This window comes from Leucoraja erinacea, chromosome 32, assembly GCF_028641065.1.
Source record: "Leucoraja erinacea ecotype New England chromosome 32, Leri_hhj_1, whole genome shotgun sequence".
In the NCBI taxonomy this organism is placed as follows: Eukaryota; Metazoa; Chordata; class Chondrichthyes; order Rajiformes; family Rajidae; genus Leucoraja; species Leucoraja erinaceus.
In genome coordinates, this window is record NC_073408.1 from 7,398,857 (window position 1) to 7,425,861 (window position 27,005).

The following is a 27,005-nucleotide window of genomic DNA, read 5'->3' on the forward strand; positions in this document are numbered from 1 at the left end:
GCATGCTCTCCCTCCTCCCTCACACAGCAGAGACCATCCTGGAACCAGTGCACCATTATCTCTGCAGCTTTCTGCCTGAGAATTCCAGGATAAATTCTGAAAGGTCAATAGATTTTTTGCCTCTTAATCCAATTATTTATTTTCTTTGCTAACATCAATGACCTGAAGTTCCTCACTTTTAATAGAGGCTTGATTTACCCATAATTATCAGATTTTTTAAATCTCTCTCTGCTCCAAAGGCATTTTCCTCAGTTGTTATGTGTTTTCTAATCCCATCGTCTTGCCTTCTCCTCCCTGCCTCCTCCCCCACCCCCCACCTCGCCTCCTCTCCACCTCACAACCGCTCCCTTCTCACCTCTTCCCCCCTGCCTCGCCTCGCCTCCTTCCCCCCCCCCCGTCTTGTCTTTGCCCCGGACACTGCACAGAAGAATCCAGTGGTGTAGAAGCGTTTGATATGCTTGCCTTCATACGCTGGGGAATTGAGTATGAGTTGGACAACATTTTGCTGTGATACAAAATATTGATAAGACCGCACTTATGAAATGGTGCATGGCTTGGGTCTCCACACTAGAAAAGGGAGAGCAGAAGAGGACCCGGCAGCGATAGTGGAGAGGTCGGTGGGGCGGTCGATGGTGGGCGTCGACCGACGGACGAGGATGGACCGCGTGGAGTAAGGATGCCGCTGCCGAGGGAAGGAACATGAGGGGGGGGTTAAACAATAGGGACCCAGCATGGGGGGGGACTGCTGGAGCTGGAGGGAGGGGGGGGGAGCGGGTGATAAAAATGGACCATGGAGGGCCCAGCGGGGGGGGGAAGCTGTGAGGGAGGGGGAGAACAATGGACAATGGGGACCTGCTGTTCGTGGGGCCACCCTGGGGGGGGGAGAACAAAGGGGGACCTGGCACAGATACTGTGTATACTTTTTAACTTTGTCAGTACCTTTATGTATTGACTATTTGCATACCGTGGGTACGCAAGTAAAGAATTTCACTGTGACTTGTCACATGTGGCAATTCATTCATTCATTTCTTAATGTTGCTTAGAATGGATGGCTGCAGTTACAATGCCATTGGATAGGCTTGGAACAGAGGAGGCGGAGAGATTATCCTTATAAAGGTTTATGAAATTATGAGGGGCACAGGTGTTATAAATGGTAAGAGCTTTTGCCCCAGGGCAAATGAGACCAGAATTGGAAGGGACAGGTTTAAGGTGAGAGGGTAAAAATGTGAAAGAGGGAGGTTTTTCACACACAGGGTGGTGTTATCTGGAACGAGCTGCCAAAGGGAGTGGTTGGGATAGACACATTTACAATGTTTAAATGGTATTTGGACAGGTACTTAGATACGAAAGGCCTAATTGGAGCAGTGTAGATAGTGAACATGGTCAGTATGAGCGCTGTGGGTCTAAAGGGCCCGTTTCCATGCTGTATGATTCTATTACTTAATTCGGATATACTTTTTAGATATAAAAGGTATTTACGGTGGACAATGGTGCAGCAATAGAGTTGCTGCCTTAAAGTGCCAGACACCCTGGTTCGATCCTGACTACGGGTGCTGTCTGTGCCGAGATTGTACTTTCTCTCTGATGCGTGGGTTTTCTCCAGATGCACTGGTTTCATCCCATATTCAAAAGGCGTGCATGTTTGTAGTTTAATTGGCTTCTTTAACTGTCCCTTGTGTGTAGGATAGATCTAGAGTTTGGGTGATCGCTGGTCAGCACGGACTTGGGGGGCTGAAGAGCCGGTTTCCATGCTGTATCTCTAGATTCTGAACTAAACTAAAATATCTTTTAATCTTTTATTATGTTTTTCCAGCATACTATTCTGTCCCACAGTCATATGTTTTGAAACAGCAGATCCAACGATAACTATGTAATTGACACTTAGATTCACTTGATACTTTTTATGCCTTTGTTCTATGCTATAAAGGTAGAAGGTCAAATTGTGCAACTTTCTTCAAATACAGCCACATGTCTTGCAACTTCTTAGGCATATGGATAATAAGTTAAAGGGAAAGTGAAAATGAAAGAAGCTTTGAACGGGGCTGAAGCTACAATTAACGAGAATGTCAGGAAGCTTTCTAGATTCGGGGAGGGATTAGTAACGTGAGGTTACCTGGGGTTTCCAGAGAATGGGAATGTAGTTCATGTTCATGTTGAAGTTTATTGTAAATGGTAAACAAGTGTACGCCAATGGGTAGAGCAGATGGAATGTCTATCCTGGAGTCTAAGAGCTGTAGGGGCATTGAGTATAAGTTGGTCTTGATGGACTAAGCACATTTACAGTGAAACAGTCGCGCGTCTACACTTAGTCGCGCCAATGTACAGGAGGCCATATCAGGAACACTGGCTGCGGTAGGTGAGGTTAGAGGAGGTGTATGTGAACCACTGTTGCACCTGGAAGGACTGCTGGGGTTCCTGGAAAGGAGGTGAGGAGAAAGTATCAGGACAGATGTTACATTTCCTGCGGTTGAAAGGGAAAGTACCTTGGTGGGAAGGGACAAGTGAAGCAAGTCGTGGATGGAGTGATCTCTGTGGAAGGTGGAAAGTGGGTGGGTTTGGGAAGATGTGACTAATGATAGAATCATGTTGAAATTTCAGAGAATGATGTATTGGATGTGGATGCTTTGTGAGGGAAAAGGTGAGGACTAGGGAAGCTCTGCCCTTGTTCTGTCTGGAGTAGAAAGGAGAGATTGGGCAAACTTGTATTGTTTTCACTGGAGCTGAGGAGATTGAGGGGAGACTTGATACAAATTCATAAAATAACGAGAGGCATACGTATGGTATACAGTCAGAACCTTTTGCCTCGGGTGGAGATGTCAAAGACTAGAATGCATGGCTTTATGGTGAGAGGGACAAAGTTTAAAGGAGATGAGCGGGCCAAGTTTATTTTTACACAGAGCAGTGGTTGTAGCAGATGTGATAGTGGCATTTAAGAGGCCTATGGATATGGACATGGGTTTGCAAGGAGTGGAGGGATATGGATCATGTTCAGACAGAGGAGATTAATTTAACGACATCATGCTCGGCAGGAACCTTGTAGACTAAAGGATCTATTTCTGCGCTGCACCATTCTATGTTTTATAGTGGACACAGGAACTCCATGAGGGAGTTTGACAGTAGTACTAGTGTTTTAATAATTAGTGAGTGGGAAAAGAGAAAGGTATGGGAAGGACAGTATGATGAGGGGAATTTTATCAGCCACTCTTTCCCAAGCTGAGCTCACACCAGGAAGCGCACAAAGGTAGGCTGAGACCTCCAGCTGCATGTGCTCTTCCAAAGAGGGTACAGGGCAGGTTGATACCTTGACTAACAGTGTTGGGGATAAAAGAGCAAAGAGTAATGAGTGGGTATTGTTTGTGTGATCTGTCAAATACAGATAATTGATGCAAAATGTCAGGCACATGAATTCTTCTGTCAGAAATGATAAAATGCCATTTGCAGCAAACCAATTCTGTGAACAGCAGTGAAACATGTCTTTCGGTTTAATTTGCATTTGGGTCATGTTCAGCATGTTCATAGAATGAGAGAGAACATCACATCTGCATGCCTCCTGGGGAAAACTACCTATTGCAAACCCCTTGTCTGTCTCGGCGGCTTCTGCTGTCGGTGTCTCAGTGGTCATTACTCCTACTCCTGAGTCAGAAGATTCTGTGTTCAAGTCATAAACTTGACCACTAAAATGTGGGCTGACCCTGGTGCAAAGTTGAAGGAAAGACACAAATTGCTGGAGTAACTCAGCGGGTCAGGCAGCATCTCTGGAGCACATGGATAGGTAACGTTTTGGGTTGCGATGTTTTGGGTTGAAACGCACCTTCAGGATGAAGGGTTTTAACCCAAACGTGGCCTATTCCTGTTCTCCTCACCTGTAGCCTGACCTGCTGAGTTACTCCAGCACTTTGTGTCATTTTGTGTATTAACCAGCATCTGCAGTTCATATCTGCAAAGTTGAAGGGACTGTCTGGTAATGCAATGTGAAAACTAATGCCCTAACTTCTAAGATGGTTGTAAGAAAGATCCTGTGGTACTCTCTGTAAAAGAATAGTGGAATTATCATTGATGTCGGCTGAACCGGTATCACTTCAACAGATAACTAGACATTATAAGATTGCTCAGTGACGGAGCGCACCACAAAACAGCAGCTAATAACATCAAATACCCACACCGCCCTGGCCACACACTACTATGATTGGGAGGCAGCTACAGGAGCCTGAAAACCATGACCTCTGGGTTGAAAAACAGCCTTTTACCAGCAACCATAAGGCTCTTGAACACTGCACAACACTAACCACAACCCTACCTCAGCAGCAACCTACTATGGACTTTGTTTTGGTAACATTATGTGCTTCCATTTTGCACTATTATGGAATAGTTACCAAATATCACTGCTTATTAATTTATTGTTTTATTGTTTACTGCATACTTATTTGTGGTGTTATTGTATTAATGTGACAGTTAAGCTGCAGCCAAGTAAGAATTGCATTGTTCTGTTGCTGGTACATATGCAATTAAACACTCTTGACTCTCTCTTGAATCAAGAGTCTTGACTCTTGCTGTGTACAGATCAACTGCTGGTCTTCTCCACTAAATCAGAGACTCCACTTGATTGTAAAACAGCTTGGTGCCTTCTAAACTGTGATGTGATAGATGCTATTGAAAGGAATCACACCCCCCCCCCCCAATTCACGTGCAAGTCAGGGGAGCTAAGTTAGAAGGATCTTAAGTGAGAATTTGAAAAGCATTCAGTTGTACAGAATGCCAAATAAATGAAATTGCTGAACCACAATTGTCTTCTAAGTATGAGCTAACAAAGCCAAAAGAAAGGCTTTTAATTATGTCTGTCAGACATCTTTTTCAGCAAGTCTTTCAAGATCTTCCTCTGACGATGTAAAAGCTCGTTTAGTCTCTGCACTATTGTTCTGATCGTTCAAATGGTTAATGAAGAACCACTAAAGCAAGCAGCTTTCTGATGATAATTAGCAGCTGTTGCATTTTTCACATCAGCCAGATGTCTCAAATTAGCATTCAGCATCATCGAGATTCCTCAATTACAAGTGGCGGTGGAAGCACATTCCATGGCAATATTATTAATCGTTTCTCTTCCCAACGGGCCACTTGCTGTTCTCCTGCAGAGAGGCAGACAGGAAGCGTGGTCCCAGTCCTCTGTCAGCGTGTCTGCAAGGAGACGTGCAATGCTGCAGCTCTCTCACAGTCATCTGTGCTCCAGTTCTTGCTGTTGTTGCCGCACAAACAAACAGAATTACCAACCGAACATCCTTCATAATATCCTGATGGGATTGGGCAGACGAGGTACAAAAGATACCTAATCTATAAGCAGAGCGGGAGAGATAGAGAGAGAGGTTGGACAGGCTAGGACTGGAGTTCAGGAGGCTGAGGGGTGATTTTACAGAGGTGTATAAAATAATGAGTGGAATAGATAGAGTGAATGCACAGTCTTTTTCCTAGTGTAGGACAATCAAGAACCAGAGAACATAGGTTTAAAGCGAGAGTAGAAGTATTTAATAGAAATCTGAGGGGCCACGTTTTCACACAGATATATAGAATAAACTCCCAGAGGAGGTAGTTGAGGCAGGTACTATAACTACACTTTTAAAGACATTTGACCAGATACATGGATTGGAAAGGTTTAGAGAGATATGGGCGAAATTAGGCTAGGAGGGACTAGAGTATATAGGGCACTTTGATCCTCATGGGCAAGTTGGGTTGAAGGGACTGTTTCTGTACTGTATGACTTTATTTGGCCTCAGACCTCTACAGGTTCTCCCCCCCTTTGCATGAAGAATTTTCCCCTCTTTATCCTAAATGCCCGATCCTATCTCCTCAGGTTGTGGCTCCCAGTTCAGGATTTCCCACCAACTGAAATTATAAAATGTAGAACAGTACAGCATGGGACTAGGCCCTTCGACCCAAAATGTTAATGCTGAGTATGATGCTGTTAAACTCATCTCCTCTGCCAACATGTGATCCAGATCCCTCCATTCCCTGTATATTATCTGACTATGTAAAAGACTCTTAAATGTCACGATCATATCTGGCTCCACTACCATCCAAGGCAATGCGTTCCAGGCACCCACCACTTTGTGTGAATAAAAATACTTGCTCCGCACATCTCCTTTAAACTTTCCCCCTCTGATCGTCAAACTATGCCCCAGTCTATGTTATTTCTGTCCTGGGAAAATGTTTCTGACTGTCTACCCTATCTATGGGTCTCATAAATTTATAAAATAATATCTCATCGTACCTCAACATCCAACACTCCAGAGAAATCAATCCAAGTTTATCCAACCTCTCCTTATAGCTAATATCCTCTAAATCAAGGTAGCATTCTAGTAAACCTCTCCTGCACCCTCTCCAAAGCCTTCACATCCTTTCTCTAACGGGCCAACCAAAACAGATAATTCTCTTACTCTCCCATCGATGCTGCCTGTCTTGCTGCGTGTTTCCAGCACCTGAGTTTTTTCTTGACATTCAAATCCCGTCAGGATCTTCATTGCCAGTTTCCCAGGGTCAATTAGGAATCTTCTGAACGGCCATTCCAACAATACCCAGTTGTCCCAAGGTTCACAGCCAGTGCCTGCACTGAACTGGCAAGATGCATGTAATGGACAATGGTACAAGCCTGACTGCCCTGCGTTCTGTGAATAAGATGAGAGAGCATATTCACTTTCCTTGCTCACTTTAAGTACACAATTCACACTATGTTAAAATATGTGCTGGCTTCTCCTGATTTGAAATACATTTAATATTCAGCAACTATTAATATTTACCACTTCTACTACACTACCATCAATCATAGTCATAACAGTTAGGGCTTTGTTAGTAATTACCCACAGACTTTTAACAATACTTCATATATATTTTAATCATTCTCAATAATTACTCACATGCCACTTAACAATTGCCCTCTCCTAACAGCATGAGGAGGAACCTAGATATGAATACGTCATTTTTTATTTATATGTCATGATCATAGACACTTTTTAGACCCATGGTTATGCCCATTGATCCAGGCACGTTCGGTGTCAGATTTCTTTCCACTTTTGAAGAAATGGAGACTTTTTTTTGGTCTAGTCTTTGTCACCACATCTATCTTTTTATCATTCGTCAGTTGATTAGTTTGATATATTATTGTCACTTGTAGCATGGTGCAGTGAAAAGCTTTTTTTTGTTGTGTGCTATCCAGTCAAGGAAAATACTTTTGTAGAAAAGTATTTCAAAGAAGAATTTGGACAGATAAGGCTAGATTTTATTCCCAGTCCCTAAATGGTCCTTGCTTTGCTGTGTATTCTGGGCAAGTTCAGAGGTCATCTGTGTTAACTGTCTAAACATGGGGACACATGAAAATTTGACATTTCCTTCTCCAAAGATGCCACTTGTGATCCAAATGGCAATGTTGTGGTGTCAGTGACACCATTATTAGAAAAGTTTTCACTCTAGATGTATTTATTAGTGCATTGTCAAGGGTGCAGCTCGTGTCTCTGGTTCATGTGCAGGCATTGGGGTAACGGATTCAGTGACCTGACCATAAGGCCACACACCCCGTAAGCAGTTGGTGTGCCAGGGATATTTAAGGCTGTAAGGCCCATGAACAAAAATATTTTGATTTTCCTTTCTTTCCCAAACTTGCTTTGCATCTTAGGCAAGGAATGCGAGATCCAAGTACAAACTTAAAATCCAAGCAGTGTAGAGTTCAACTGGGTGGCTGGCATCTTGGATGTCAAGCATTCTATTGAACTGACTCCCAGGTATAACCAATATTGGGAAAAGGAAAATGCCCCTGCAGAGATAGCCAGAGGGTCACAGAACTATACAGCAGGCCACAATCAACGCCGACCAAGTTGACATACTGGCAAGTCCCATTTGGCCCGTAGCCCTCTAAACCCTTCCTATTCATATATATATCCAAATATATTTTAAAAGTCGTAATTCTACCCACTGTTATGGCTTCCTCTGTAATTCATTTCAGATACGGACTACCTTCTGAGTGAAAAAGTTGCCTCCCTCTTAAATCTGTGCCCTCTCATCTTAAGCATATGCCCACTCTGCCTTCTAGTTTTAGAATCCTCCACCCTGGGAAAAAGACAGTTCGTGTTCACTTTATCCATGCTCCTCAAGATCTTGCACACCTCAATAAAGTCACCCTCATCCTCCTACTTTCCAAAGAAAAAGGTCCAAGTATACGCTACCTTTCCATTTAACTCAAGCCGGTAAACCCAGGGAGCACCCTGGTGTATCTATTCTGCACCTTTTCCAACTTAATGGAATCCTTCCTGTAGCTGGGCGACCAGAACTGCACACAGTACTCCAAGTGTGGTCTCACCAATGACTTGTACAGCTACAACATGATGTTCCAACATTTGTACGCAATAACCTTCCTATTGAGAGCAAGTGGGCCAAAGACCTTTACCACACTTTCCACCTGACTCACCACTTTCAGAGAACCATGAGATACTGGTTCTTTGTGGGCAGCTTTCTTTCAGGTCGTTGGTGACTATCGTCACTTTGCTTCTGAATCCAGACAACTGGCTCATTGATTTTCAAAGGACTATTTCTTCATGTTAATGTTGAGAAAATTCAGTGAGTGTAGTTTGTTGCACTGGTGCAAAATTGCCATACATCTTGGATTGAGTCATTAATTGTACACTGGCTGCCTCGGTGGCATAATAGCAAAGGGGATTATCATACGACAGGTAGGAGAGCCACAGAGAGTGATGTGGTGACTGCTTACTTCTCAGGAGACATAAAATGTGATTGTAAGTGTAAATCTAGAATAGTTAGACCATGCGCTTCATCGATTGCATTTCTGAAATTTGTTTCAGATTCCATTTAGTGTCATGTGCAAAAGTACTAATCATGCCTTATACATTCTCATCCAGATCATTGCTATAAACCGCAAACCACAATGGGCCCAGCATTCACCATTTTGACTTTGACTCTGACTCGTGTTAAACTCTGATGCTCTGCGAGAAACGCTGCTATAGAGGTGATGGAGACTGGGTCTTCTGGTTCCATTCTCTGCAGATATTGAATGAAACAAGATGTACACCACCCTCTCACTTAGAGCTGCCTCAAGGAGCAGATTAAAGGGGACCAAGGCTCGAATGTTGAGGACAAGTGAATCTTCAGTCTGCTCTGCATCTGAAATTGGACACAAGAAACTGCAGGTGCTGGAATCATGAGCAAAACAAAGTGCTGGAGGAACTCAGCATGTCAGGCAGCACCTGTGGAGGGAATGGATAGACAACTTTTCTCATAGGATGGATTCACTCTGATGAAGCATCTAAACCCGAAACATCATCAGTCCATTCTCTCCACGATGCTGCCTGATCCACTGAGTTCCTTCAGTGTTTTGTGTTTTGCTCTATCTGAAACTTGGGGTTTTGTTCTGGAACCTTGTAGATGAAACCACCAGTTTTTAGATCTAAATCACCAGTAAGCATGGTGGAGATAATCCAAACTTAGATGGCTGTTGAATCATTAAGTATGTTAATTTCATCAATAATGTACAGGAGGTCATTGTCATTGGGGGACAATGTGTAACAATTCATCATTATTTTTGCCTAATGAGTGAATTCTACCTTCGAGTTGCTTCTGTGCTGCCCCGGTGGTCGTCGCTAATGGTAGCAATGCCAAAGATAGGAGATGCAAGGAGCTGGTGAGAGTCTTTAATTGGTCATTTTCTCAGTACAGTTTACATTGAAGTCAGTGGATAGAAACTTGTTTGGACCTGAGCTGAAACCTGGTTAAAATATTTATTGCAATGGCTGCATGGGGTTAAAAACGTAATGAATGAAACGTTATGTAAACATATCCGGATAATGCATAGAGTATTTTCAAATTGATTTACATCCAAGACGTAAAAAATATGTAAAATCCTCCGTCTTTATCAGCCCTTTCCTTCCTCTCCCGAAGCACACTCTAAAACCGAAGAATGACAATGCTTCTAATTGGCATCTCAACTATTCTTCCACTTTGCAACCAGTGCCCACAAGCCTTGACCTTCATCCAGATGGCTCAATGATGAGAGAATGCAATTCTCCACCATCGGAGCTAATTGGATATAGCTTCAACCACAGGCTTTTGCGGAGAAATATATCTCCCCCCAAAAATTATACTGGCAGAAATACAACAATTAATGAAATATCTCAGTGGACTAAAATCTGTCCGCCTCCATGGTTGGTATTAAAGATGCATAACTTCATTTATTTAGGTGCTGGACTAAAGTTCCAGGCAGTTGGCTGATTCATTATCATTTGTAGCAGAGTGCATATCATCTGTCACAATATATCATTTTTAATTAATTTGACAGATAATTAAACTTAAAGGAAATACTTAGCAGCGATAGAAATGTGGCTGAAAGATAAAACAGCACCTGGGAAACAAAATTATTACACAACACTTCCTGCAGAGCTCCATAATGCTGGGAATTGGGAGAGAGCCGACTGCATTAAATTCTTCACAAGTGTTTCTGGATGATTTCATTGGAGAAAAGATCGGAAAATAATTATTTTGAGAAAAGATTGGAATATTTGAAACTGCAGACGGCTTTTTATTGAATTGCAGATGCACCTGTACTGCCCATCATCGTCTGGTGTCACCAGTCCTTCTGTCATTTAGTAGATCTTGCCAACCACTCCATCACAGACTCACTTGGTTACCCTTTCCACCTCCTTTATTGCATTGTGTTTATCTCTAAATTTCCCCAGTTCTGATAGACAGCTATCAACCCTCCTCAGACTGATTGAGTAGAGGAAAGAAAATTGGAAAAGAGAGGTGGGGGCAGGATAAGGCCTGGCAGGTGGTCTCGACCCGAAACATCACCCATTCCTTTTCTCCAGAGATGCTGCCAGTCCCGCTAAGTTACTCCAGCTTTTTGTGTCTATCTTCTGGCAAGTGATAGATGGGTACAGGTGAGGGGAGGGGTGATGGCTGATGGGTAGAGTAAGTGACAAAGACTAGAGGTGAAAGGGAGACAAAAGAGTGTCAGATAAGAAAAGGAGTGAGATGTAAAGCTGAAGGGAGAGATATAAGTGTTAACTGTTTCTTTCTCCTTGTATAAAACTTGTCTTTCTGAAATTTTCCAATGTCATCAGTTGTAATTCCAGAAGAGAAACAGAGTTAGCTTCTTCAGCCAACTACCCTGTTTTCTTTAAAGAGTTTGACAGCTCTGGGCCTGTACTCGCTGGAGTTTAGAAAGATGAGGGGGGGGTCTCATTGAAACCTCCTGAATACTGAAAGGCTTAGATGGAGTGGATGTGGAGAGGATATTTCCACTAGTGGGAGAATCTAGGAGGAGCAGAGTCAGAATAAAAGGATATACCTTAAAAAAAGGAGATGAGGACATTCTTTAGCCAGAGGGTGATGCATTTGTGGCATTCATTGCCACAGAGAGCAGAGGAGGCCAAGTCATTGGGTATTTCTAAAGTGGAGATTGATAGGATCTTGATTAGTAAGGATGTCAAAGGTTACAGGGAGAAGGCAGGAGAATGGGGTTGAGAGGGATAAATAGATTTGTGATTGAATGGCAGAGTAGACCCAGTGGGCCGAAGGGGCTAAGTCTACTTCTATGATTTGCAAACATGATTTCCATCTTCTGCAGTTTTTTCTTGATTTTCATTTCATCCTGTGAAAAGTTAAACCAGTTAATGTTTCACCCACGATAAGACTCTCTGAGGATTTCAGTTTTCTCTTGCTGCTGAAGACTAGTGATGAAGCTGACTGAATTTCAGTTGCTGTAGAGTTGTCTGTAGCATTGTATATTATAAAGAAGTAGTTTATGGAAATGAAGTCCAATTTGTTTTCAAGTAACACAGAGCTTCTCTTTTGACCAAGTGACTGGTGTCATTGCAATGTTGCTTTTCCCAAATCTCCTGCTATTAACAACAACAAAATGCGTTGCAGGGACCCCTGCTCATTAAACCCCAGCTGAACAAGTTCTTTAAATGTTATTTTCACATAGTTGACTTCAGTCAAGACAGTTTGAAAGAAGGCACCCAAAAAGCCTTTGACCTTCAAAGGACTAACAAGCTAACAGTGCACTGACAAGGCCACATGCTTCCGTTTATGTAAAAGAAAAGGCATTAATTAAATTACCCAGGGTGAAACACAGGGTGTTAGCTTGCTTACACTTGGCTTTTCTCCTGAACATACTTGATTTCTAAGCTCATTAATGGGAAATGAAAGCTTTTTGTGTTACATTATTTTATGATTCTGCTGTAAAATGCAGGGAGCTTGGATAATGACTATGGCTCACTGTAATACATGTTCTTTAAGAACGGCCCTCGCTATGCCTGCTAATATTTAATAATTCCTTGGCTTCTATTGCCAGTCCAACAGAGATTCTGTTTCCTAATTTGTGTTGGAAATACTTCTCGTGGTGCCCATAAACTTGGGTGAAGAATGTCTAAATGATTTGAAGGCCAGTTGGCTCTTTGACCAGAATAGACAAGATGTGGGCTTGTGTGTCGGAGTATCCCAGCTTAAGGGACTGTTTCCATGAGTGCCTTGCCACAGAAGGAAGAAGGGTGCTGGTGCTGTCTGACTTTGTGGTGTAGCCTGTCACACAATCCTCTTTCTCTGAAAATAGAAGATGGTTTGGAACATAGAACAGTACAGCACATGAACAGGTCCTGCTCCACACATGTGACTGTGCCGAACATGATGCCAAGATAAACTAATCTTCTCTACTACCATTCCCTGCTTACCGCTCCATTCCCTGCATATCCTGTGTGCCTATCTAAAATAAACAAACTGCCTCCACCACCATTACTGGCAGTGTGTCCCATAAACCTCTGTGTAAAAGTTGCCACGCACATTTATATACTTCCCCCTCTGATCTGATCTTAAAACTATGTCCTTTAGTCAGGTCTCCCTTCAAACTCTGGCGCCCCAGAGAAAATAATCCAAGTTTGTCCAACCTCTCCCTATATCTAAAACACTCCAATGAGGACATTATCCTGGTAAACCTATTCTGCACCCTCTCCAAAGCGTCCACATTCTTCCAGTGTTGGGCAATCAGAACTGCATACAATACATCAAATGTATTGCTAAAACTGACTAATATTCAATGCCTCAACTGATGAAAGCGTGCATACAATATGCCTTCTTTACCACTCTATTGTCGCACGTTTTTGGAAGTGCAGATTAACACAGCCTCTGGGATCCTGGTGGACACCAAGTCCAATGATTCATCTCCTCAAACAACGGGATGTAAGCAATGAGAAAGAAACAGTGACATTTTTAGTTTAATTTAGTGATACAGCAGTGAAATAGGCTCTTCGGCCCACTGAGTCCACGCCAACCAGCAATCCCCACTACATTAACATTATCCTATGCACACTAGGGCCAATTTTTACATTTACCAAGCCAATATACCTCCACACCTGTACGTCTTTGGACTGTGGGAGGAAACTGAAGATCTGGGCGAAAACCCATGCAGTCACGAGAAGAACGTACAAACTCCGTGCAGACAGCATCCGTTGTCTGGATCGAACCCGGGTCTGCGGTGCTGCAAGCGCTGCACCACCGTGCAGTGGTGCAGTTGTTTAATAGTTAAATTACTGCCTTCATAGTCAGAGTGAACTATTGGTTACTGGACACTGTCGTTTTTATTCCATATTTCATCGGCAGTTGCCGGGTGAATGGAAGATCAAAGTTTTTCTTTGAAAGACAGGACCTTCAGCACTCCGTCCACGCTGACCATTGATCACCCGTTCATACATGTTCTATGTTATCCACTTTCGCTCCACTCCCTACACACTAGGGGCAATGTGCAGAGACCTATTCACCTACAAACCAGCACGCCTTCAGGATGTGGGTGGAAACCGTGGCATCAGGAGCAAACCCACACAATCACATGAGTATGTGCAAACTCCACGCAGACAGCGCCTGAGTTCAGGATCGAACCCAGGTCTCTGGTGCTGTGGGGCAGCAGCTCTACCAGCTGTGCCATTGTGCTGCCTCGTTTCAGGCATGTTGTATAACTATGATATCCCTTTAACTGCAACTATGCAGTGCAGAAAAGTTTACATTATAAAATGCGTGAACATGTTAAAACAGTCATGTGCACGAGACACAGTGTAGGAGCTAAACTGTTGATCTTGCTTTGAATGACCATGGAAGATTCAGTCATTATATTGTGACATAGTGCCAGAGGAGCAAGTTGAGGCAGGTGTAATAACAACATTTAAAAGACATTTGGACAAGTGCATGGATGGGGAATGTTTGAGGGCATTGGCGGAAAACCCGGGGGGGCAAGGGGGGATGTGTCCCCTCCCTGTTTTCAGAGATGGGGAACGGTCCCCCTCATGTTACAAGCTTTAAATCTAATTCAGGGCGCATGGCTGAAGCTTCCGATGCCTCGCGTGTGTGTGTGAGTGTGCATAAGCGCGCGGCTGCCAAGAAATTGTGTCCCCCCCTGACCCTCCGTCCCCTCCATGTTTTGAAAGCGGTTTCCGTCTCTGTTTGAGGGATATGGCCAGGCATGGGCAAATGGGAGTAGCTTACATGGGACGACCTGGTTGGCATGGACGAGTTGGGTTGAAGGGCCCGTTTTTGTGCCGTATGATTCAGTGGCATTTAATCTGGAAATAACAAAGGTGAATATTTTGTGAAAGTGTGCCACACCTCCTTTGCTCTTTTGACTGATATCATGCAGTGCATCGATATCAGTCAGAATATCATGACCACCTTCCTCTCAGGATTGCCTCAGTACCTCAGCATACGGCAATCCTTGGACTCACATCCCGAGTCCTCCAACTGCTGCCATTGACTGGCTGCCTCTGCTCAGCTAGAGCTCCAGCATTTAACTTTCGCCTGGTCCTCCCTTGCCTCTCCCTAAACTCTTCTCAAAGGCCTAGAGAAACTTCAAACACATTTTAACCATCCGCACTTCACAGCAAACTGTCAGCCAAAGCAGAGCATTGCCTCAGAGCTCACTTCAAGACGATGGTTAATCCTTCACGTTTTGGGATCAACCTGTTTGAAGTTTTTGGATCAAAGTAAAAACTCCTTTGATGACAAATTTTTCAAGTGCCATCAGCTCATGGATTGGGTAATTGGTTGGAAGTCAGGAAATGGAGTAATGATAAAAAGAATGTTATCTGATTGATGGGATATGACAAAGAATGAACCCAAGGGATCTCCATCACGGTCAAGGCTTCGATGTACAAATCAATGTTTTCACCCAAGTTGTTCAGGTTACAGTTGAATATTTCTTAATGTTCTGCTCATGAGTGGTATCTCTGCTCATTGAGCTAAAGCGTTATACCTGGAATGTAATGTAATGCGTTAAGGCATCAATTTTGGATTTAAGAAAGATAAATCAGAACATCTTCTCATTAAGAAATCCTTGGAGCTGTGCAGGAACAAAGGGATTTTGTATCTCTTCCGCCCATTGTCTATAGCTCAATTAAAAATGTGGAATATTATTCAGGGGTCTGAAGAAGGGTCTCGACCAGAAACATCATTTATTTATTTTCTCCGGAGATGCTGCCTGACCCGCTGAGTTACTCCAGTATTTTGAGTCTATATTTGGAGTATTCTGCAGTTATAATTGACCCATTACAGGAAGAATGTGGAAACTTTATAAAGGGGGTGCAGAAGAGGTTAACCAGAATGCTGCCTTAATTGGTGGGTGGTAGCAAAAAAGGTTGGACAAATTTAGGCTGTTTTCTCTGGAGAAGCAGAGATTGCGGGGAGACCTGATAGAAGTGCCTAAAGTTATGAGAGGCATAGATTGGGGAGAGAGTCGGAGCCTTTTTCACAGTACGGAAATCTCAAAGACGAGATGGATAGGTGAGGTAGAAAGTTTAAGGGGGATGTATGGGGCAAGTTTTTTTTTTACATAGAGGGTTTTGGAATGAAGTACCCAGGGTAGTGGTAGAGGCAGATACAACAGTGGCTTTAAGACTATTAGACGGGCACATGGGAATGCAGGGAATGGAGGGATATGGATCACGTGCAGGCAGAGAAGATCAGTTTAACCAGGTATCATATTCAGATGGACATTGTGGACCAAATAGGCTTTTCTTGTGCTGTACTGTTCCACGTTCTCCAGCAATCCTGAACACACCCAAACAGAGAGATTCTATTTTGTTTCTTTCCTCCCCCTCCAACCCTCAATCCCTGAAAACATAAAACCCATTTCCGACCTATGATACCTCATGCAGTTTCCATGAAGGGTTATTGATCTGAAACATTAACTTTGCTTCTCCCTCCACAGGTGCTTCCTGGCAAGTTCAGTATTTCCAACACTTTCCGTTACAACTTCCAAAACTGTTTCCTGGAACACCGTGGTCAATAGGAATTTCATGCATGAGGTCAGTACCTTTATGTTGGGTGATGTTACTGGCATTGGAGAAATAGCAGTGAAGGAGTTGTGGTTTTTATCAGTCACAAGCAAATAGAATGGCAAAACAGTTGTTCAAGATACTGATGAGGCAGTGCTTGAATGATTATCTTCCATTTTGGTTGCTCTGCGACAGGAAATATGCCATTTAGCTGGATAGTGTGCAGAGAGAAGATTTACGAGGATGTTGCTTGGAATGTCACGGCAATCATGGTGGCGCAGCAGTAGAGTTGCTGCCTTACAGCGAATGCAGCACCGGAGACCCAGGTTTGATCTCGACTACATAGAAACATAGAAATTAGGTGCAGGAGTAGGCCATTCAGCCCTTCGAGCCTGCACCACCATTCAATATGATCATGGCTGATCATCCAACTCAGTATCCCGTACCTGCCTTCTCTCCATACCCCCTGATCCCCTTAGCCACAAGGGCCACATCTAACTCCCTCTTAAATATAGCCAATGAACTGGCCTCAACTACCCTCTGTGGCAGAGAGTTCCAGAGATTCACCACTACGGGTGCTGTCTGTACGGAGTTTGTACGTTCTCTCCGCGACCTGCATGGGTTTTCTCCGAGATCATCGGTTTCCTCCCTCACTCCAAAGACGTACAGGTTTGTAGATTAATTGACTTGGTAAATGTGAAAATTGTCCTTAGTGTGTGTAGGATAGTGTTAATATGTGGGGATCACTGGTCGGCATGGACCCAGTGGGCCGAAGGGCCTGTTTCCACGCTGTATCTCTAAACTAAACTAAACTAAAAAGACTCAAAGGCCGAGATATAGGGAGAGATTAGAACTTATATCTCCCTGGGCAGGTTAGAACTTTTTTTCCTTAGAGCACAGGAGGCTGAGGGGTGATCTGATAGAGGTTTATAAAATCATGAGGGGAATAGATAGGGTGAATGCTCAGAGTCTTTGTCACAGAGTAGGGGAATCAGGAATTAGAGCGCATAGATTTAAAGTGAGAGGATAAAGATTTAATGAGAATCTGAGGGACACCTTTCTCACATAGTGGATGGTGGGTATATGGAAGGAGCTGCCAGAAGAAGGGATTGAGGCTGGTGCTCCTGACAACATTTTAAAGTCAATTGGACAGGCACATGGATAGGGAAGTTTTAGAAGGATATGGGCCAAACATGGGCAAATGAGTCCAGCCTGAGCAACAGGGCATTTTGGTTAGCATGGACGAGTTGGGCTAAGGGCCTATTTGCATGCTATATGACTCTAACAGTCTTCATGGTCTGAAAGTGCTCCTCTTGTCTGAAAGGTCTGAAAGGAGCTGCCATGATGCCCCCAGAAGTGTCCGTGGAGGAGTATGATCCATCAGACACCTCCAATCTGCCCTCATCAGGCGTAGTTATGTTTCAAGCGCACACACCAAGGATACAATCGACTCCAGTTGTTATTGGCCGTAAACCATTGCTCGACTATCTATTTTAGGATTGTCCAGAAGACAATTGACATCCTGTATGTCTGACAATGGATGAGGCAGACTGAGAGGATTGTAATTTGCATCTGCGAGGGAGATTTGTGATAACGGTGCTGAAGAAACTGAAGGCCTATGTTTTATTGAGGTTGGCTTCACCACTGACCTTTTCCATGGAAAAAGTAACATATAGTGTAATAAATTAAGTTTCCATCAAGCCATGGATCTCATTTAATTAAGCCTAAGAACCCAGGGCAATATTAATCTCTTGTATGTGAGTACTGGACATTCTAATTTTAAACTGGTCAATTTTGTTCTCAAAGGCATAATTCAAAAAGCTATTATATTCAGAGCTCTGAAGTACCTTCTTTCTTGGTGGTTGTTTTTTTTAATTGAGGTAACGGGGGTAAAATGATCATTAATTTTAATTGTTACAACATGGGAGCTTTGAGTAGTAGGACATTAAGACAATTAGAAGAAGTGAAATAAAAAAAATTTCAGTTTAATTCAGTGATAACAATTAAATCATTAGTGTATGCTACCATTATGAGGATTAATTCCAGGATTCATTTAAAGCCAAAATTGATTGATCCTGTCGATAAACTAAATATTGCACCATTGGACCTGGAAGAATCTATAAAGCTGCTTGCTTTGGGAGGCCAAAAGTCACTCTGCAATTTATTGCGGTCTTGCGTGGACCTTCTCCCAAACCATGCTGAGATGCACCCCGATAAAATGCTTTCTATGGCGCATCTGTAGAAGTTGCTGGGGACATGCTGGACTTTGGGGACATGCTGGACTTTGTAAGCCTTCTGAGGAAGTAGAGGCGGAGGGGTGCTTTCTTGGCCATAGATTCGATGTGGTCCAGGCCAATTGATGGTGATATTTATTCCTAAGAGCTTGAAGCTTTCACCCATCTCTAATTCAACAGCATCAATGTACACTGGGGTGTGTGTACTGATGCGCTTGCTGAGTCATCACAATCTCCTTAGTCTTGCTGGCATTGAGAGAAAGGTTGTTGTCCCGGCACCAGGTGGTATTGTCTGCAAACCTGTAAATTGAGTAGGAAGGAAAACAGCCCACTCCCCTGACATCATTCTGAAGAAAGGTCTCGACCCGTGACGTCACCCATTCCTTCTCTCCAGGGATGCTGCCTGTCCCGCTGAGTTACTCCAGCATTTTGTGTCTATCTTCAACCTGTGAATTGAGTATTTGGCTTTGTCATGAGTGTATACGGAATGTAGCAGAGGCTTGAGAACACATCCTTGCGGGGCACCAGTGTGGAGGATTATCATAGAGGATGATTTGTCAAGTTCTGACTGTCCACCCTATCTATGCTTCTCAAAATGTTAATTACTTCAACAGATCTCCCCTCATTCCAGGGAAACCAATCCAAGTCTGTCCAACCTCTCCTTATATGCCTCCAATGCCACCAGGGGCGCCAGGGCATTGGCTGCCCTGCCGGCAGTCTGTTTGTTTTTTCATTATTTTTGTTATTTTTTAGTGTGTTAAAGTTTGTTTTAATATTCTTCAATTTGTTTTATGTGGGGGAGGGGGGAGGGGATTGCGAGAAACTTTTTTTCAAGTTCTTACCTTGCCGGATATGTGATTAATTTTCGGATCACATTCTCCGGGCGCTCTGCGGCCTTACATCGATGGAGCTGGAGGCCTCCTCGGACTGAGTCCTATCGCGGGGTGCGGACTTAACATCGGCGCTGATCCCTTGTCTGGGATCGCTCCCACCGCGACCACTGCGCGGACTTACCGTCAAAAGCTCGCAGTCTTCGGGAGAGGCTAGTCGGGAAGCTCCAATGCCGCGGAAGGTTCTACCAGCCCCGATGCGAGGTTCGATCGCCCGGCGCGGGGGAGCTGACATCCCCCCGATGCGGGAGCTGATCGCCTCGACGTGGAGGGCCAGAACGCCGCCGACTACGGGAGTCAAGATCATCCCGTCAATCGAGGCCCACGACCGAGGAAGAACTAAGGGAAGGCACTTGAACTTTATTTCGCCTTCCACCACAGTGAGGAATGTGTAGGAGTCACTGTGGTGGATGTTCACGTTAAAATGTATTTTTGAGCGATCTGTTGCTTTTAATTGTACGACTGACCCGGCCAATTACTGTTCCTCGTACGTTGCAAAACATACTGGGCGAATAAAGTGTGATTCTGATTCAATGCAAACAACATCCTGGTAAACTGCTTCTGCAACATTTCCAAAGCCTCCACAACCATGGAGTGACCAGAACTGCACACAATACTTCAAATGTTCATCAGCTTCCTGTTTTAGTAGCAAATGGAAATGATCTGTGCAAGTACACAAAGCATTTTTTGAGTTTAAAAAAAAATTATTTCCACCATTTATTATCAGGTCTGACTGGGAAAGTTGGTTTCTCACCGAAACACAGAATTAATTAATGGAATTGGTTTTTGCTCACTTCAGATGCGAGTTCTCTGGTGAACCATAGCTGATAGGGATTATGAAGATAGTGGTGGTTACATATAATATGCAAGTGATTAATGTCAAGTCACAAGTTGCAGAAATCCAGTTGTGCTCAGAGAGATTTAATTCTTCTTTATCACTTCATGTTTCAACAGTGAAGTTAATTCTTGTTCCAGAGTTCTGTTTACCAGCTTATTTGCCTGATAGGAATGAAAATGAAAAGCTTCGAAACAAGGAAGCTTACCAAGGAAAGACAAAAAATACTGGAGTAACTCAGCGGATCAGGGGGGCGGGGGATCAAACAGGCTGGAAGAGCGGAGCTGCAGGACAAAGCATGGATGGTCATGGCTGGTCATGACCCTTAAGGCGTTAATGTACAGAGGGACCTTGGAGTCCAAGTCCACAGCTCCCTGAAAGTGGCAACACAAATAGATAGTTTAGGTTAGTTTAGAGATACAACGCGGAAACAGACACTTCGGCACAGCGAGTACGCGCCGACCAGCAATTCCCACACATTAACACTATTCTGCACACACTAGGGACTTTTACACTTACCAAGCCAGTGTGGGAGGAAACCGAAGATCTCGGAGATAAACCCACGCATGTCACGGGGAGAATGTACAAACTCCGTTCAGGCAGCACCTGTAGTCGGGATCGAACCTGGGTCTCCAGTGCTGCAAGTGCTGTAAGGCAGTAACTCTACTGCTGTGCCACTGTGCTGCCCATAAGTTGTAAGGTTGTAAAGAAAACGTATGGTATGCTTGCCTTTATCCATTGGTAACAATAAGTATAAAAGTCAGGAAGTTCTGTTGCAGCTTTACAGGACTTTGTTAGGCCACATTCGGAGTATTGTGTGCAGAACTGGTCGCCCCATTACAGTTTGTGCAGGGCAAGTGTTTTACACAGAGGACGGTGGGTGACTGGCAGGCACTGCCATGGTTGGTTGCGGCAGATACAACAGTGGTATTTAGGTGGCTTTTAGATAGGCAAATGGATAAGCAGGGAATGGAGGGATATGGATCATGTGCAGGCAGAGATGATAACTTTTTACCTGCTCAGCACGGACATTGTTGGCCGAAGGGCCTGTTACTGCGCTGTACTGATCTATGTTCTATGTCCTATCTGTTAATAAGATCAGCTCCAGATTGTCAACACTATCTTCTACAGATAATTCCTGTAATATCAGACTCTGCCACTGACCTTGCGATGAGAGGAGATATCCAGAGTATTCTTGCAAATATAATAGAGGAAATCTGGAACTCATTTATTCCCAAACAGCTATGTTTGCCGGCATACGATTGGGGTGTTGAGGAGAAAGACTGACAGATTTTTGTGTGGCTAGTCTCTGTCAGAGGAAATGGAGCAAATGTATTTGAGGTACAGATCAGCCTTGATCTAATTGAATTGAACGGCTCGAGGGACTGGACTGGCTACTTCTGTTCCTAGTACACAATGATTTAGAAAACAACTTGAAATATTGAAGTAAATGAAACTGAAGGGTTGTCAATGTGCATTGTGTAAAATTAATCACCCTCTATTGCTTCTCATATGGCTAATTCTGAGTTGCTTGAAATCATTGGTAAAATTGCTAACTGCAGTTTGCTTTACTGCACGTTCCACACAATAAAAATAAACCATCTCAGGGGTTTTAGAGATACACAGAGAGTAGAAATGCAAGAGATGTAGCAAGAGATGGAGTATTATGTTCAGTTTTGCACAGCCAGCTGTATGAAAGATGTCATTAAGCTGGAAAGAGGATAGAGAAGATTCACGAGGATGTTGTCAGGATTTGAGTGAGAGGTTGAGGTGCAATCCTATCAATCCTATTTATCCTTTCCTGGTTTCCCTGTAGCTCAGAAACTTATTCACTCCCACATGTCCCTCACTCAGCCTTGATCTTTTTTAGCTGCTTACCCAACTGGCAATTTGCAGCAACCAATTAACATCTGTGGAGCATCTGCAGAGGGAATGGACGGGCGGTATTTTGTGAGATGGGAGCTGGGGCCGGGGAGGGAAGTGTTTTGATTTGGAGGAAGAGATGGCAGGGGAGGGCTGAGGTTTCAAGTGAGCTGAGATGAAGCCTAACCAGGCCAAATTCCTGCACAAGGAGGCCCTCTTAAATTGTACATGGTCCTGGTTTCCCAGGTCTAGACTCTAAAGAAAAATTGTACTGGGAATGATGTCAACATATGTGTGACTGATAGTTATAGAGCTATACTGCACAAAACAGGACCTTCGGCCCACCTTGTTCATGCCGACTAAATTGGCGTACTGGGCTCGTCCCATTTGCCTGCACATGGCCCCTATCCTCTAAACCCTTCCTATCCATATATCTGTCCAAATGTCTTTTCAAAAGTCATAATCGTATCCACTTCTATTGCTTCCACTGGCAGCTCATTCCAGATATGGACTATGGTTTGAGTGAAAAAGTTGTCCCTGAGCTCCCTGTTAAATATCTCGCCTCCCACTGAAGCTCATGCCGTCTAGTTTCAGAATAATCTACCCTGGGAACAAGAAGTGGAAGAAATGTCCTATCAAACATCTGAGGTTGTCAGTTGACTCAGGTGTGGTCAGAATTGTGCTCAGCTCCATAAAAAAGCATTGTATGGAAGTGGGCATGTGTCTCTGAGATAAAACAGAACTCTGTGTCAGAATTTCCAGGCTGTCAGCTTGTAAACTTAAGAGAAAGTGAGAACAAAAACTGGAACAAAAGAGATGGTTTAGGGTGGCAAGCAGAAGCGATTAGACACAAAATGCTGGAGTAACTCAGTGGGGCAGGCAGCATCTCAGGATGGAATAAATCAGTGACATTTCTGGTCATCCAAAAACTTCACCCATTCCTTCTATCCAGAGATGCTGCATGTCTCGCTGTGTTACTCCAGCATTGTGTGCCCATCTTCAGTGTAAACAGCATCTGCAGTTCCTTCGTACACGCAGAAGCAATTGATATACAAGCATGCACGGTGAAAGTATTGATTGATAAATATTCATCTGTAATAAGCTAGTCATCGTTTGAATTCATGTAGAGTAAAATAAACTGAAGAGGCCCTTGCACAGAATAATAGGCCATCAAGCCTCATAGACAGTCGACAGGTTGATTTCCACATGCCCTAAATGATGATTTTAGTAATGTACGCTCAGCAGTTTAAGTACAGTTATTGTATTCCCTTAATTTGACTTCTGAGGATTGAATGGATTCTTTGCAGGACCAAAGTGGTTGTGGTCTTAATTGGACTCATGGAGATAGTAGGTCAATGTCATTGACAAGACTCTGAATTCCTTTATTAAACATGTTGGAAGTAATGAACATGGAAGGTTAAATCTTCACATTAGTAGGAGGAATTGCATATTAAAGATTCCAATTTAGCGTAAAAGTAGTTTAAATTTTTTTGATTTTTTTTCCTAATCTGTCATTGAATGTTGATTGGAATTTGAACGGAACATGAATAAGTCTTGCAGAGAGAAAGCATTAAAAAAAATTCTATTAAATATTAAAAATGTATGGGCTCATGAACCACTGTACTTGAGATTTCATTTTGCATTGGAAACAATGAGCAATGTAGAATGAATACACTGCTTCAGTTTAATTAGGAATTTAAGTGATATCATTAGTCATGCCTGATACTGGTATTTACAAATCTAATATTCTGGATTTATATTTTAGTTTTAAGATTGCCATTTTCATCTTAGGCTATGATGATTGCATGAAATAAAGAAATTGGAACATGTTCATTTTCTTGACCCTGTTGTGACTTGATGGTGGTGTATTTGCATAATTCCTTTTATCATTTGTTTTATTGATGTAAACCCAAACATTGTGCTACATAGGCCGTTTCCTCATCATGCTGTCCATTCCCTTGTGGGTTTGTTAGTTAAAATGATGGCCAGAAAGGCTGTAAGACAATTATAGAAGGGCCTGAAAATATTTGCCTCTCTGTAAACCCACAGTAATTAAGTCCAAATTTGCAATTGGCTTCAGGGGAATTCAATGTTAAGCGTGTGATTCTGATAAGCAAAATCTGTTATCCACAAACTAAAACAAAAATAAAAATATATCTAACACAATTCCAGGCTGATTAAGGCTCAAGCACTGTTGCAGGGTTGAAGTAGCGAGCTTCATGTGTCAGCCGTGCCCTAGTAGGTAGTACTCTTGCCTTAGAGAAAGAAAGTTGTAGGTTCAAGTCTCGCCTCAGACACTTGAGTAATCTTGGTAACTTCCCATGGAATTACTCTTCCTCCTGCTGTCTGCTATCCGAGGGAATGGGTACAGTTGAGTAATAAACCTATTTATTTTTCTTAATTTAATTATTCATTGACCACTTGGACAAATTATTCCACTACCTGCATAGGTAGTTTTATTTGGGAGGTGAAGGAGCTGATGGGATTATTGAGTTGGAATTCAGAGAAAGAACAACTCACTGCAATTTTACAGTGGCCTCGAGAATTGTACACTATCTTGGTGACAAAGGAAGCATGCCTAGTTACTGAATGGATTAAAGCTAAACTACATAGATGTTCAGACAATGAAGGAATTGAAGATTGGGGAAATGGGAGCATTTGGAGAATCGGCAGATGGAGCCGTGGGTCAAAGTACTGTGAAAATTGCTATGAAGTACATGAACACCATTTAAAATACATTTGGACAGGTATATGGATAGGAAAGGTTAAGGGATATGGGCAAATGCAAGCAAATGGGATGAACGCAGGGAAACATCCTGGTCGGCATGGGCCAGTTGGGCCGAAGAGTCTGTTACTAATCAGTATGACTTTATGAAGTGGATGGAAAATCAGCACAATATAAGATAAGCCAAAGGTTGAGATCACAGGAGGTGTCCCAGTGTGAAGGCTAGTCCCAATTTAGCAGCCACACCACTCAGACAGTGCTTTAAAAAACATGGAGGCTTGGGACGTCCCCTGACAATAACTCTATCTCTCTCCACAGCTGCTGCCTGACCCATTGAGTTTTTTCAGTGTTTTCAAATCAGTTTTTCAGCAGTTCATTTCCTTTAGGTCAATGGTTTCTAATCACCATCAGTAGAGAGTTGGATCGTTGAATTGTTTAGATGGCTTAAGACAACTGGTTCACTGGAGTGTTTGATCTATCTGTGGCTCTTTCATTGCCGGACTCCATTGACAAATTAGAAGGCGAGAAGCTCGGTGCAGTGTGCTGTAGTGAGGCCGTGTGGTGCGATGTTACTGGTGTGTAGGTGTGCTGGTGAGTGGCAGAACCTTGGGATAGTAGATGGGAATGTGGAGACTAGAACATGGGATTTATGTAGGATAATGTAAATGTGTTCCAAGTGGTCAGTGTGAACTTGATGGGCCAACTTTCCTGAAAATGAACTGTATCCCTCTATGTTTAATTCATTAGATTTACCAGCGCAGAAGTACATAGAGTCATACTTCATGGAAACAGGTCCTCCAGGCCAATTTGTCCATGTCAACCAAGATGTGCCATCTAAGCTAGAACCATTTGCCCACATTTGGTCCAATCCCTCTTAACCTTTCCTATCCATGTATCTGAACAAATGTCTTTTGAATGATGTTGTTGTACGTGTATCAACCACTTTCTCTGACAGCTCATTCCATATGTACCATCACCTTTGTGAAGAAGTTGCTCCTCAGGGTCCCTTTTAAATCTTCCCCTCGCATCTTAAATATATGCTATTGAGTTTTTGATTCGCCTGGAAAAAATATTGTATTCACCCTATCCATGCAACTCATGACTATATACACCTCTGTAAGGTCACACCTCAGTCTCTTATGCTCCAGGGAATAATGTCCTAGCCTGACCAATCTCTCCCTATAGCTCAGCCCATCAAGTCTTTGCAACATCCTTGTTACATTTTATAGCATTCTTTCTTCTTCTTCTTCTTCTTTTCGTGTCATCTTGTTACAAATGTTGGCCTCACTGTCATCGTCCGTCCTGAAAAGGACGCAAGCTTCTGGCGACAATCAGTGGAAGCCATCACGTCGCAATAGATGATGGTGGTAGCAGAATTAGCTCAGGATACTTCCAGTTCCCAGCCCCATAACGTGGACGCTCCTGCTTTGGGGCCAGCATTCTTTCTAATAGCAGTGTAACTGAAACTGTACACAATACTGCAAGTCTGGCCTCCCCAGTGTCCTGTACAACTGCAATATAACATCCCAACTGCTGTACTCATTGCCCTTACTGATGAAGAAGGGAAGCGTGCTAAATGCTTTGTTCACCACCTTGTCTGCCTGTGAAGACACTTTCAGGGAACTATGTACTGTACATGCTCCCCAAGGTCTCTCTGTTCTATAACACTCCCCAGGGCCCTACAGTTCACAGAAGGCCCTGCCATGGTTTGCCTTGCCAAAATGCCCCACCTTCCACTTATCCTGTAGAACAGGGGTCGGCAACCTGGTTCTGCATAGAGGCCAGGACTCGTGTCTGTGAGCGGATGACGGGCCACATCTATCACGTGTACACATGGATCCTGCCCCAATCCCGCCCTGGATGGCAGGCATCAAATCACGTGTTCACATAGATCCCGCCCTTCAAGGACATCACCCGGAGCACTGGCCCCTAGTTACGGGCGCTCACGGACACGGCGTACCTACGGACCATTGCCGTGTGTCTGTCCTGAAGGCAGTGGCTCAAATACTCACACTCACTTGTCCCCAGCCTATTGACAACCCCGATCCCGACAGTGAAGCCCAGACACAGAAGGTGCGCGGCCGTGCCGGTGGCTTTGCGCAGGATGCGGTACAGCCAGAGCTTGGCGCTCGGTTGCACTCAGCGCTGTTC

At 43.5% G+C, this 27,005-nt stretch overlaps 1 long non-coding RNA gene across 3 annotated transcripts in view; it reads left to right on the forward strand.

The window, feature by feature from the left end:
- LOC129712326 (uncharacterized) overlaps nucleotides 1-27,005 on the forward strand; it is a 307,129-nt gene that overhangs the window by 179,167 nt on the left and 100,957 nt on the right. For all 3 annotated transcript variants that reach the window (XR_008726038.1, XR_008726040.1, XR_008726039.1), the window contains one exon: nucleotides 16,241-16,337. This is a non-coding gene — a long non-coding RNA (uncharacterized LOC129712326). The remainder of the gene's footprint in view (nucleotides 1-16,240; nucleotides 16,338-27,005) is intronic.